Source organism: Aquarana catesbeiana, linkage group LG13, assembly GCF_042186555.1.
Source record: "Aquarana catesbeiana isolate 2022-GZ linkage group LG13, ASM4218655v1, whole genome shotgun sequence".
In the NCBI taxonomy this organism is placed as follows: Eukaryota; Metazoa; Chordata; class Amphibia; order Anura; family Ranidae; genus Aquarana; species Aquarana catesbeiana.
In genome coordinates this window covers 87,114,176-87,128,201 of record NC_133336.1, presented here as the reverse complement: position 1 = coordinate 87,128,201, position 14,026 = coordinate 87,114,176, and positions in this window count along the sequence as shown.

Sequence of the window (14,026 nt, the reverse complement as noted above, 5' to 3'; positions counted from 1 at the left end):
TGTAAATTGTCTGCTTTTTAATATACAGTAAATCCTACTCTACTATCTGCATGCACATGGTGCAGATTGGTAGGCAATAATACAACATAGTTGGTAAATGTAAAGGGCCGTACACACAGGCCGAATATGAGGTGGTATAAGCTGGTTCAATAGAAACTGGCCAACATTCGGCCCATGTGTACAGCACCCAGTCCAGCAGAAACTGGGCGAATGTCCGGTTTCTGTCGAAGGGGCATGATCAAAAAAGGTCTGCCAATCGGTATCCAACCAGTGGCTGAGAGCACTGACCAGTGTGTTCTGGCAAGGGGGCCGTCCTCCTGTCAGAACACAATAGCTCAGCGGGGGAGATGGCTATACTAACATCGGGTAGTTAGTACAGGATCTCCTCCCGAGCTCCACAGTTTTTTTTCCGGTCATCCCACTGGGTTGAACGAAAAAAACTAATAATGTGTACTAGGCTTAAAGGATAAGTTCACTTTTTCAAAAAAAAAAATAATGTCATCTTTTTGCAGGTAAAAAAATATTTGCATTTATTGTTTTTTTATTGGTAGCCTGCAAAGCATCGCATCCAGGATCAGCAGATCGTCGGTGATATGCAGGGCTCTTGCAGACTCTGGGGTTGATTTACTAAAGGGAAATCCACTCTGCACTACAAGTGCACTGCAAGTGCACTTATGAGTGCAGTCGCTGTGAATCGCTGTAGATCTGAGGGGAAGCTCTGACATGAGGGGAAGCTCTGCTGATTTTATCATCCAATCATGTGCAAGCAAAAATGCTGTTCTTTATTTTCCTTGCACGTGGTTGGTTACTTTTTGCAGAGTGAAGCTTTACCTCATTTACTAAGCTCTGGAGCAACTGCACCTGCAGAGCCCAACTGCTCTTTGCAAAGTGAACAGTCTTTTTGTCTTTAGTAAATCAACCCTACTGACAAGAACTTTTCAATGAATTACCACAGCGCTCAACAGCGCCGCAATGGCTTTCGGTAGTTGTAGTTTGCCATTCACAGAACACTATGAATGAGTGACGCGGCTGGGTGGGCGGAGCCCCGCATGGCAGTGTCTTTTTTCAACTGTGGCAGCAAACATGGGGAGAAGATCCCCAGTCTGCTATCACAGTGGGGTTTGGGGGGGGGGGTTCCCGGTGCATTCATAACATGTTACATGTGTGTAACATGTTATGAAAGGTGAACTTATCCTTTAAGGCTTAAACAACAATTGAGGAAAAGAGGGGGGGTTTTAGGGACTTTCAGGAAGCCATGATCTGGTAAGATCATGTATTTCCATCCCTAGGGACTTTATATGATGTCATGACCTGGTAAGGACATAGACATCCATCCCATTTCTATTTGGAGGAAAAAGGGGGTATATAACCATATACCAGGAGTGTGGGACTTTGTATGAAGCATATGACAGCCCAGAGAATAGTAGGGTGAATAATGGAATTTTATTGCACATTGCATTATACATACATATTCAAATTAGCACAGGTAATATTGACATACAAAAGTAATAAGACTATTGAGCACAGTTCATAATACATATGCTGATAGCAATAAAAGTGTGCATGAATCACAATGATGGTTCTACATTGGTAATAACATGGTCATATCAAATGGTAAAAATATTTGGTGGAAATATTTAAAATTCCCATGTTCACCACAGAATAAGGTGTATGCCATTGATAAGAAAGGATATAGTCTGCAGGACCTATGGTCTCACTAGCCTGTGGGGGTACAAAATACATAATAACTTGAGGTTCTTGTAACACTAGTGGAAACACGACAATCAGATGCTCTACGCGTTTCGTGGCTTCTGCCACTCGTCAGGAGCAGGGGCGTGTAGTTTCTATAAAATTGAGAAATTATAAAATTATTTAAAAATTTTTTTGAAAAAATGGAAACCAGTAAACATATAAGGGCAAGGTTTAGGGGTACAATTGGAACCACCATAACCAAGACCTACTTACTCAGGTAGGGCCTGCTGAAGGAGTAATGGCGAGGCCCCACAGACAGTCTGGGAAACAACCCCCCACTGGGAGCTGAGGTGGGCAGCCACGCGGGTAGGGAACGGGAGGAACTCGCGGCAGGCACGGCAACCGAGGACATTCTGGGAGTGAAAGGACAATGGTGAGCAAGACGAAGTGAAGAATACTGGGGGGGGGAGGAATAGGGGCAGGAGGGAGAGAGGGAAATGAGGGAGGAGGAAAAGAAGAAATAGTAAGTCCCACACTCCTGGTATATGGTTATATACCCCCTTTTTCCTATCCTTTAAGGCTGCATTCACACCTGAGCAGAGCAACTTTCGTGGGTTCTTATTTGAGAGTTTTCAAGCGTTTTTAGAAGTGTACTACAAACGTTTTAGAAGCGTATTATAAGTGTTTTACAGCTTCAGGCGTTTTTGTTTAGCCAATAGAAAACACTAGGGGGAGATGAGGTGGAGGAGATTAAGGGTGGAGAGCTGCTGTTTGAGCAGAAAACGCACAACAAAATGCTTGTAAAATGCTCATGTTGCATATTTTCAGGCATTCCCATTGAAGCCTGTGGTACCCAATCTGGAAAAAAGAAGCTCATGTCAGTGGCAGCTGGTGTACCATTTTTGGGGAATGTTTTGCATCCAATTCACTATTGTCACACAACTGGGTGGGAACCCACACCCACCCAGCCAATTAGAGCCTCAGGCCTTAATCATGTGCTTCCAAAAAAAAAAAAAAAAAAAAAAAACCCAATTGAAATCCATGTGTCCAGGGCCCTGCATGTGGATTAGGGGCCGGGCACATTGATTAGGGGGGCGGCACCCCTCTGCCCCTTATAGACGGGCCGCCACTAGCTCATGTACTTTTTTGAGTGACAGGTGTTTTGCTTCAGGCGACAGAACGCTCAGATGTGAACAGGGGTGATTAAAATGAATGAGATTTGGCTTGTTGAGCGTTTTAGAGCTTCAAGCAGAAAATCGCTCAGGTGTGAAAGGGGCCTGGAGGAGCGATTGTGCACAGATTGCCCAGTCAGATTGTATTGTGTGTCTCCAACTTTAAGGGCTCATTTCCACCATAGGCATGCACATAACACACGCATTTTGATAAGTGTTCATTTTTAAGTTTGAACGGGCCCTCCACATATCTCAACATAGCATTCACATGTGTGCTTTGTGGTGCGCTATCTTTACACTGCATACAGTATGTGTGATGGGGTACAATTAAGAATTCATGGCAATGCAACGTTTATATACAGCAAATTACTTTATCTTAAAATGTGTTTTTTAACGCACATTATCACATATGCTTCGGTGTGAATGAGCCCTAAGGTAAACTTGCGCTTTGCTGTTTCTGCAGTTCTTCTTCTCTTTACTCCTCCACCACTTTATTTCCCACCTGATAAAAGTGACATTCCTTATATTTCCAGGTATAATGGAGCATGTGAAATATTTATTTCCTCCAAGACAGCGTTGCGTACCAGGGTGACTGGTTTTCTCATCACTCTGGCAGGCAAACAGGGTGACAGGGGGAGCAAAGAGAAGGTGAGTACAAGCAAGGGGAGACAGGAGGGGAAAATAAGAAAACTTGTTTCTTTGACTTTTATAGGCAAAGCACAGGCTTTGTTGCATGATAAATCGTGCTGCAATTGCGGCAAACCATATCACGCGAAGCTTGATGTCCAAAAAAGAGCAGGAGCTTCTTTTGGGCGACAAGCTTCAGGTGGTGCAGTTTGACACGATTGCAGCATAATTTATCACGCGACAAACTCAGCAAAACCACATAGCGTTTTGGTGTCTGAAAATTTATGACAAATGAACAAGCGTACTGCATTTTCCTGCCCATACCTCACGTCAGCACACAATGGGTTAACGCCTCATCTGGCACCCACATGACCACCTTTTCCTAGCTGAAAAAATACAGCCCCTTCCCCACAGACTTGTTCTTTTCTTTGGGTCTGCTCCAGGCCACCTGTGGATTGCAGTGGTAAGTACTTTGTTTGCTGCAAAGATATCCCCCTACCGCACCGCCCCTCCATGTTGTTCAGCCTCTCATGGAGTTGGAAGACCCAGAAAGTTGGACGGTAAAGCCTCCTGAAACTGGGTATCCCTTGTACTGGGTCGCGGGCAAAGTTGCTTAAATAGCAGAAATATTTTACAGGTGTGGTATTAGTAAGCTCTGCAATGTCACCATTGGGGTTTTCCTGTCTTGTATAGGCAGTGTGCCGCTCTCCTGGCTTTGTGTTCAGTCTGAGAGCACTGGTGGATGATGTCACAGAGGGCAGGGAGATGGGTGGTGCGGGGTAGCGACTGCCAGTCACCAAGCAGCAGCTTAAACAATCTTAGAACCTCTGGACAGTAGAGGTGTAAAGTTCTGACCTACTACTTGTATATATCTATAACTGGCCTCTGTGCGAAGTCAGTTCTAATCTGTTATTTAACACTATGTTGTATGTCAGTTCGATGCATTTTTTTGGGGGGTTGTACAGGCCATTAACACTGTTAATGCTTCTTCTCCGCCAGTTGTGTGTTTTCTAAGGCGTTTGGTTTTGCGTTGTCTGAGTTTAAATGCTTTTGTATATGCTGTCCATTTGCCTAGGGTGAATAACACAGTGGCTGATGCCCTTTCTCGTCTACAGTGGACAAAATTCCGCCAATTGGCACCGGAGGCGGAGTAGCTCGGAATTCCATACCCCGATCACTTGTGGGACGTCACCTTTCCACCATAGCCGGCTTGATTCTGCAGTTGGTCTGTTCTGCTACTTGGACAGCTTATAAATGAGTCTGGGGCGAATGGCACAGATTGGTGAGTTTGGTGGGTGGTTGTTTTCAGGAAGAAGATCGTTTGCATGTACTACTGTATTACATTGGTAAGAACTTTAAGGAAGGAGTATTGATCTCCTCACTGAGTTGAAAGCTGTCTGGTTTAGCATTTCTCTTCCAGCTCACGGGGTGGCAGGCGTCACAAAGTCTTTTTTGGTGAAAAAAGCTTTGCGAGGTTACAGGAAGGGTAGGCGGGTGCCTGATTTCCGCCGTCCCGTTTCTTTTGCTTGGTTTACTTTTGGAACAGTTGCCTAATGTTTGCTTAAATTCTTTGGAAGCAGTTCACTTTAGGACTGCTTTCGTTTTGGCCTTTTTCGGGGGTCTTCGCATAGGGGAACCGTGTTGGGGGTGGTTTGGGTATTTCGGATGTCACAGTTCAGGGGGACAGGGTGTCTTTGTTCATTCGGAAATCGAAGACTGATCATCTGGGCTGTGGGGCTAGCGTAGTGCTTGGGAGGGTCCCCAATTCATCTTCCTGCCCGGTCACGGCTGTATTCACTTGGTTAAGAGTCAGGGCGGCTGGGCCCGGGCCTTTTTTGATGCACGCTGATGGGTCGGCGTTGTCCCATTTCCAGTTTATTTCTGTTTTTAGAAAATGTCTGCTGGTTTTAATCCATTAGCATATGCTTCACATTCTTTCAGAATAGGGGTTGCCATGGAGGCGGCCAGATGGTGTTGGGTTGACCAGATCCTGCAGCGGATCGGTCGCTGGGAATCACAACGTTTAGTTTATATGTTCGTCCTCATCTCCTGTAACTTGTTTGTTGTCATTGTATGCCTCTGTCGTTGTATGTAGTGGTAGTGAGCAGTTCTTTGTCTTTGTCTATTTCTGCCTTTCAGGGCACTGTTATTCCTTATTCTTGTATTTTCATGTTTTTCAGACAGAGACTCTTTGGTGTGGATTCTCGGCCATTGGTTTTTAGGGGGGAGCAAAAAGGGTTTCAGTTAGACCGGAAGGGAGGCAATTGGGCTTACCACGGAGCGAGGCCAGTGTTAGGTGGATCGGAGTTCCGGGCATGCTGTGGTCCCGGGTATTGCCTGAAGTGCATTGGTATGCCAGGTTGGATAGACCCCCGGACATCTTGTTAGTGCACGCTGGGGGCAATGATCTTGGGATCCGGGCTACTCGGGAGTTGATTCGGGACATAAAATTTGATTTCTTGAGACTAAGATCCTTTTTCCCAGACGCTATTTTAGTATGGTCCGACATTGTGGGTAGAGCCTCTTGGCGTCTGGCTTGCTCTGTGGACAAACTTAATAAGGCCAGAATTAAACTAAACAAGGAGGTGGCACGATTCTTTGTTAGAAACGAAGGTCTTGCTGCACGCCATGCAGAGTTGGAGGGTGACAACTGGCTCTATTTGCGGGAGGACGGAGTGCCCCTGAACACCGTCGGCATTGATATGTGGTTCTTGGGCCTGCAGGACAGCGTTCAGAGGGCTTTTCGTTGTGGCGGGCCGCCCAAGTGTGAGATTTCGCACTTGGGCGTCTGTGGCAGGGGTCTCAGGGTTTTGAAGGTGGGCATGGTCAAAAATTTTTGTGGAGAATGATGGGAGGGGCTCATCTTTGGTATGGGTACCTTCCCGAATAAGTGACGTCAGTAAGACAAGAACGGTATTGGGGCTGTATCAGGTGGTAATGTGTTAAATAATTGTCCCCGAGTCGGTGTATTTACGGATGGTATGGAACTGGTGCTTGATACAGGAGATTCGGTAGACCATGCTCGCCTTCAAATACCTGCAATAGTAGAGTCAGTCAGTGTTGATTAATAAGATGCATTGTTTATGGTTTCTTTGTTAATAAAAGGCTGCTATGGGCATGTAAACCCATTCACAGAGTCGTGTTTTATTCATATAAGGTTGGTAAGGTATTAGTTAAATGTGACCATGGCAGCCGGTAAGTCTGCAATACAACAGTCAAGTACAGGCCTGGAATGATATGCACAGCATTAAGTGTAAGGCCTACATGACTGGGTTTGCAGCGCAGGCTGTAGTTAGGCAGATTAAAATTAATGTTTCAAATAGCAGTAGGCTTTAGCTATTGGAGGAGAGCAAGGCATGGTAGGGTGGAGCAGTATGGTTCAGGGTGGGGCCAACGGTGGTCTAGGCAGTGAGGGGGAGTTACCAGGGTCAGTTGGAGCCAGGCAGAGCAAGTGACCTTTTCCCTCCCTCCCTTGGTATTGGGGCTGTATAAGGTGGTAATGTGTTAAATAATTGTCCCTGAGTCTGTGTATTTGCGGCTGGGGGCCATGGTATTGAACTGGTGCTTGATACAGCAGATTCGGTAGACCATGCTCGCCTCCAAATACCTGCTATAGTAGAGTCAGTCAGTGTTGATTAATAAGATGCATTGTTTATGGTTTCTTTGTTAATAAAAGGCTGCTATGGCCATTTAAACCCATTCACAGAGTCGTGTTTTATTCATATAAGGTTGGTAAGGTATTAGTTAAATGTGACCACGGCAGCCGTTAAGTCTGCAATACAACAGCCAAGGTCTCCAAGCTTTATCCAATGAAGCTGGCTGATGCATGTTTAAGCAACGCAGTTCCAGGAGTGGACGGGGCCTGCCAGCATCAGGTGCGCAAGTGTCTTTGCCTTTTAATACCTTTCAGGAATCCCACCGGTTGAAAAAATGTACTTAAGGGTGGTTCACACTGGATGCAGCCCAATGTGTTTTTATTACAGTCAAAAATGCATGAACAGTGTTTATCATGGATCCCAATGGCCTACATCACACCGATGCTGTGTGTTCCAGTACAGTCAACTAAAGGAGAACAGGTTGCATTTTTTCTCTATGGAACATATCTATAACCTGGGAAACGCATTGAAAAAGCACCTGAACACCTCAAAAGTGTGCATGCAGAAAAACATCTTCAACTCAGAAATTGTGGTGAACTGGCCTGCAGATTTGCAGACAGAAGAAATGTCCAGAATGTGGTCACAGTCTAACAAGAGGAAGCAGCTGTCTTTTTGCTAAAATCGGTCCATCTTCAGAAGGGTTCAGGAGGCCAGATCTAATAGGCCAGGCTGAAATTTACCAGATCACAATGAAAGGGGCTCAAACTTCCTGTGTACAAGGAATCCAATTCAGAGCAGGCTGCTAGACATTTGGAAAGTCTTTTGAAGGTGAGCCCATCAAGTGCAGTGGCGGAATTACCAGGGTCGCAACAGTCGCACTTGCAACGGGGCCCGGCATTCCGCCACTGTGGGGTGGGGCCCAGCGGGGTTGCTATTCACAGGGCCCTAAGCGGAGAGCGTGTCTCTCATCTAACAGCAGCGCAGAGACACCGGCATTGACAGTTTTATTTCTCTCTCCGTGCGTCCTCTCTCTCGCACGAGATGACAGAGGACACACAGCTGATCTCTCCCCCTTCTCCCCCCTCCCCTCTCCTGTGCTCTGCGGGAAATGTGAGCTCCTTAGCTTCACACTTGACTGCCCACGGAGCACACAGAGGAGGGGGGAGAAGGGGGGGAGATCTGCTGTGTGTCCTCTGTCATCCCGTGTGCGAGAGAGGACGCACGGAGAGGGAAATAAAACAAACTATCGATGCCGGTGTCTCTGTGCTGCTGTTACATGAGAGACACGCTCTCCGCTCAGAGTCGTGCTGTCCTGAGAAGACAGAGGACTCTGATGGGCACTGATAGACACCGATGGACACTGATAGAGGACTCTGATGGGCACTGATAGACACCAGTGGACACTGATAGAGGAATCTGATGGACACTGATAGAGGACTCTGATGGGCACTGATAGGGGGCACTGATAGGATTTACTGATGAGCACTGAAGGGGAGGCACTGATAGGGGAAACCGATGGGAGGCACTGATAGGGTACACCGATGGGAGGCACTGATAGGATTTACTGATGGGCACTGAAGGGGGGCACTGAGAAGGCACTAGGGGGCACTGATAGGGGGCACTGAGAAGGCACTAGGGGGCACTGATAGGGGGCACTGATAGGGGGCACTGATGGGAGGCACTGATAGGATTTACTGATGAGCACTGATAGGGGGCACCGATGGGATTTACTGATGAGCACTAAAGGGAGGCACTGATAGGAGGCACTGAGGAGGCACTAGGGGGCACTGATAGGGGGCACTGATAGGAGGCACTGATGAGCACTGAAGGGGGGCACTGATAGGCTGCGCTGATAGGAGGCATTGATGGGCATTGATGAGCACTGATAGGCAGAACTCATAGGCTGCACAGATGGGCACTGAGGAACACTGATAAGCAGAACTAAGGCAGTATTGATGGGCACTAATGGGCAGCATTTAAGAGTACAGATAGGTGGCACGGATGGACGCTGCAATAATGAACACTGATAGGTGGTGCTGATAGGCAGATTTGATGGGCACTAATAGGTGGCATTAATGAGCACTGATAGGTAACACTTGTAGGCGGCATTAATGGGCACTGATAGGTGGCATTGATGGGCACTGATACATGGCACTGATGATTGGGGCACTGATTATCAGTGTAAACAATTTACTGACATTCTTGATAGTTAATGGCAGTCCTTTCCTAACACAGACACAGCGTGGGAGGAAAGGGCTGTGGATAACCGGCAAGTCTGTTTACATGTGATCAGCTGACATCACATGGTAAAGGGCCACTGTGATTGCGCTGGATGTACGTCCCAGGGGGCATGCGGGAAGCACGGTTTTGGGAGGGTGTCCATGGAAATTGGAAGCCCGGAGCTCGGATGGAAGGGGGGCCCATCATGGTTTCTTGCATCGGGGCCCTGAAGGTTCTAGTTCCGCCTCTGATCTAGTGTCTTCCAGTGGGAGCCGGGATTGCCTCCTTTTTGGAGAGTTTGCGTGACAAACATCCAAGATAGTTAGCTGGTAGTGCAATCACCAAATCCTTTCATTCATGACAAACAGATCTCAAAAAGAAAGAATTACTGCAAGATTACGTATAAGAATTATACTGCAACAAGTCCATAGTGCTGGTGCCACTAAAAGAACAAGTCTGGGTGTTTCTCCCCATTCTTTCTAGTACCCAAGGCTTCAGGAGCTTTCTCTACTGTCTGTGTTTGAAGAAATCAAATGGGTACATACACAACAAAAGGTTCAAGATCGAGTCCATGCAAACAGTCATGGCGATAGTTCAGCATGAGGACCAGTTAGTCAATCGACCTGCCGGATGTATACTTCCATATACCAATCAGTGTGTAACACCAGAGACATCTGAGATTTGCAGTGACTGGCTGTCACTTCCAGTTTAGGTGTCTGCCATATTTAAAATTTGGCTCGGCACCAAGAAACTTTTTAAACAATTTGAAGGCAGTAGTGGCAGTAATTTGTCTTTTGAGGGTAAGGCCCTGCCATTACTTGGACAATTTTCTGATTGTCACAGGTGTAAGCCAGGAGCTGGCAAAGCATCAAAAACTTGTCCTAGAAATCCTTTTCTAAGTTCAGGCGACTAGTGAACAAACACAGGAAAAGCAGTTGACCCCTTCTTAAACTATGAAGGATCTTGGAGTAGTTTTTCCTACCCAAATATGTCATGAGGTTTTCAAAAATGGCAAATCAAAATCTGCGTATAAAGAGTCATGGAGACAGCATTTATGTCAGCGAGGGATTGCATTGTCCCCATTGGGACATTTTACAGCAGCCATTCCAGGGCTGCCTTGGGCCAGGTGGCACATGAGGGGGGGGGGGGGGGCTTCCTCTGTCAATAGAATGGACTGCCTATGGATCAAAGTCTTTGTGTCTGCACAAATTAGCAAGAACAGGCATTTTGGACTTCAGTGTGCCTCTTTTGTGGTGTGCCTCCCAGCCCAGGGGATGGAATAATTCTGATGTTGGATGCCAGTCTGAAGGGACAAGTGCAAGGCCATTGGAGCCTAGTGGAATGCAGATGCTCTGACTGACTTAAATGTAAGGCAGTTTCTTTCTAGCATTGCAAGCCTTTTAGGATCTTTCTCCAAGGGGCCCGAGTAAAGTTGATTGACAACAAGACAGCAGTAGCTTACATTGCCCACCAAGGGAACACCAAGTGTCTGTCTTTTCCTGTTACTCTTCGTAACATAAACTTTTTACTGGACAGAGAGCCGCTTACAGGCAGTTAAAGGCAGTCTACTTGCCGGGAAAGCAGGATCCACTAACGGATCAGTTAGGCAAATTATTTTCTAACAATAAGTATCTCAACTAGTATTGGCTCTATGGTACATTCCAGAGGTAGTTCTCATAGAGAGTCATCTGAACACACAGCTTCCGGTATTTGTAACAATGTACAAAGGTGAAGTGATAGAAGATGGATTCACAATGCCATAGGTTTTTTTCCGTTTGGTGTTTGTCTTCCTCCAGTGTCCTTGATTATGAAGATTTGGACAGAGCACGTGTATGCCATACAGGTGCTTTCAACCTGCTGAAGAGGCCTTGGTTGTCATTCAGCACCACCAATCCTGTTTCCGGTCAAACAAGATCTTTCATGCCAACATTAATGGCAGCACACCAATCCAGTGAGACTCTTAATAGCCTGGCTATTGAATTGACTGGATCAGAGGTGCAGGGAGGCTCATCCTAGGTGGTTCAGACCTTGGCAAAGACTACAAGACCATGAACACTACATATGAAGGAAGTTTGTTCTGTATACTGTATTTATGGGCGTATAACACGCACCCCAAGTTTAGGAGGGAATTTTAGGGAAAAAACTTTTTAAGGAAAAAAACTTACATTTAAATGCCCATCAATGCAGCCTTATCAGTGTCCATCTGCAGCCTTGCACACGTCCATCTGCATGCTTGTCCATTGTGATTTGCAGCCTTGCCAGTGTCATTTGCAGCCTTGCCAGTGTCATTTGCAGCCTTATCAGTGTCCATCTGCAGCCTTGCAGCCTTGTCAGTGTCCATCTGTAAGCCTTGTCAGTGACATTTGCAGCCTTGCCCAGGTTGCAGTTAAACTGCAGTAACTTGTCAGTGTGAAAATGGCGCCGCCGGCACCGAGATACACAGAGCCGGCTCTTCTCGGCTCCTCTCGCAGTCCCGCCCAGTCCCGCCCTATGATGGACATAACACAGGTCCAATGGTGGGACTGGGCGTGACTGTGAGTGGAGCCAAGCGCCGCCCATATATATACATAGCCGAGTGTACTCGGCTAGGTACGGCTTGCTCCGCTCACAGTCACGCCCAGTCCCTCTGTTATGTCCATCATAGGGCGGGACTGGGCATGACTGTGAGCGGAACTAACCGCTAGATGACGGCTTTTGTAGCTGAAACATGTCGGGTGGATCCCTCACTATTACCGCTATTTGACCTTTTGAGCTGTCTTTGATCTCCTAATATGATCGTTTGTGGATGTGGAAAGCTGTGTTGATATTCCTCTTCTTGCACGCTGAGGATACTTGACGAGTTACCTTGTCCAGACCGGTTGGTCAACAAGCCTTTTTGACTTGTAAGACATAGGTCTTTTCAAGTCATTAAGTTCCGGTAAGCCTCTTGATGTTCCGGTGATGGTCCTGCCACCTATCTAGACCCTCTGTCCACCTGTGGTTCCCTCATTGTCTACTTACCTGCCAGATGTGACAAATTTCATCTTCGTGTGAACTTGGGAGTTATATTTCCACCATTTTCAACGCACAACCCCCATAGACTTTTGGTGGTGGTTTTCTTTTTCACAATTTATTATCAATTTATATTTTGGTTTTTTTTTTATATGCACTTGAGTGGTTGATCTTCCGAACCTTTATGGTTTTCCAGATATAATTTATTTTTTATAAATGCGATACTCAGCAAAGTTTTCTCTCCTGTGACCTCAGCTCTAGACATTTTTACAATCGGCGCTTGTGGTTGTTCTGGCATACAACTCCATTGAATAAATGCTTCATGCAGGCCGTAATCCATATACGACCACCATGGAAATTCTTGTTCCCTTCATGGGACCTAGGCTTGGTTCTGAAAGCGCTCATACAGGCATCCTTTGCTCCAATAGCTTCATTTTCATTGCAGTCCCTAGTGGTAAAACTAGTTCCTCTGACAGCAGTTGCTTCAGACAGAAGGATGTTGGAAGTGGCAGCACTTTCCTGCAAAGATCCCTTTTGTGTCTTTTTTAGTGATACTACATCCATCTCCAAGTGGTATTCAGTTTCCAGGTAAACCTGGGGGCAGTCCCTCCAAGCATTCACATAGTTAGTGAGTATACAGCAGGAAGACTTCAGTTCCTTACACAAGTTGCTAACAGTGTACATGCAAAGATCAAAGACATGAGGAAAGTGGACAATCCTTTTCATTTCGCCGTCAGGTTCTTGAGTCATCTTCTATTGGTTCACCAGGGGGATTAGATTAGCATGCAGGAAGTGGGCCTTTCTGCTCAGGAACAGGGGGAAGCTCCTTCGAACTGAGGGGTGGCAGCCTTTGGGGCAATTATGCCAGGATGTCAGTGAAGAGTATATGAGAGATGGCTAACCATTCATTCAACTTTACAAGCTAGGCGTGCAGTCGGCAAGTTCTGCAAAGTTTGGGTTGAGACATATAAATTATTTTTGTCTTTGGCAGCTTTTCTGCGATTGTCAATGTTTCTTTTCATGTGTTCTCTCCCACCTATTTATTCAGCTAGTTAAATCCCATTGTGTGCTGATGTGAGGTATGGCCAGGAATATGGAAAATTGTTATCAAATACTTACCGTAATTTTCCTTTCCTGGCCTATCCTCATGTCAGCACAGGACTCCCTCCCAAGTGGCCTGCCGCAGGCTAGATTATCGAACATGTCAGTGGGGGAGGGGCTGCCTTTTATTCATCTAGGAAAAGTTGGTCATGTGGGCACCAGGTGAGGCATTAACCCATTGTGTGCTGACGTGAGGATAGGCCAGGAAAGGAACATTACGGTAAGTATTTTAAACAATTTTCCATAATTTCCTCCAAGACAGCGTTGCGTACCAGGGTGACTGGTTTTCTCATCACTCTAGCGTTTTGGTGTCTTTAAAAATGTATGCCACCTGAACAAGTGTACTGCATTTTGCTAGCATTGCAGTGCAATTTGGAATCACAGGCAAAATTGCAGCGATTCCGCCTGCAATGCCAAATCGCTAGATGTGAGCAGGGTCTAAGGGAGTTGTTTATCTGCTGATTTAACGTTTTGCTTACTTGAGTTCACCTTTAACTGATTAGATGGGTATCTCCATAATACTTTCATATCTGTAGTTGAACAAACTGCAATCATTTCTCTTTATGTATAATATTTATATATTATATATATACATGTATGCATTTACAGCATCTAGTGAAAAGCCTT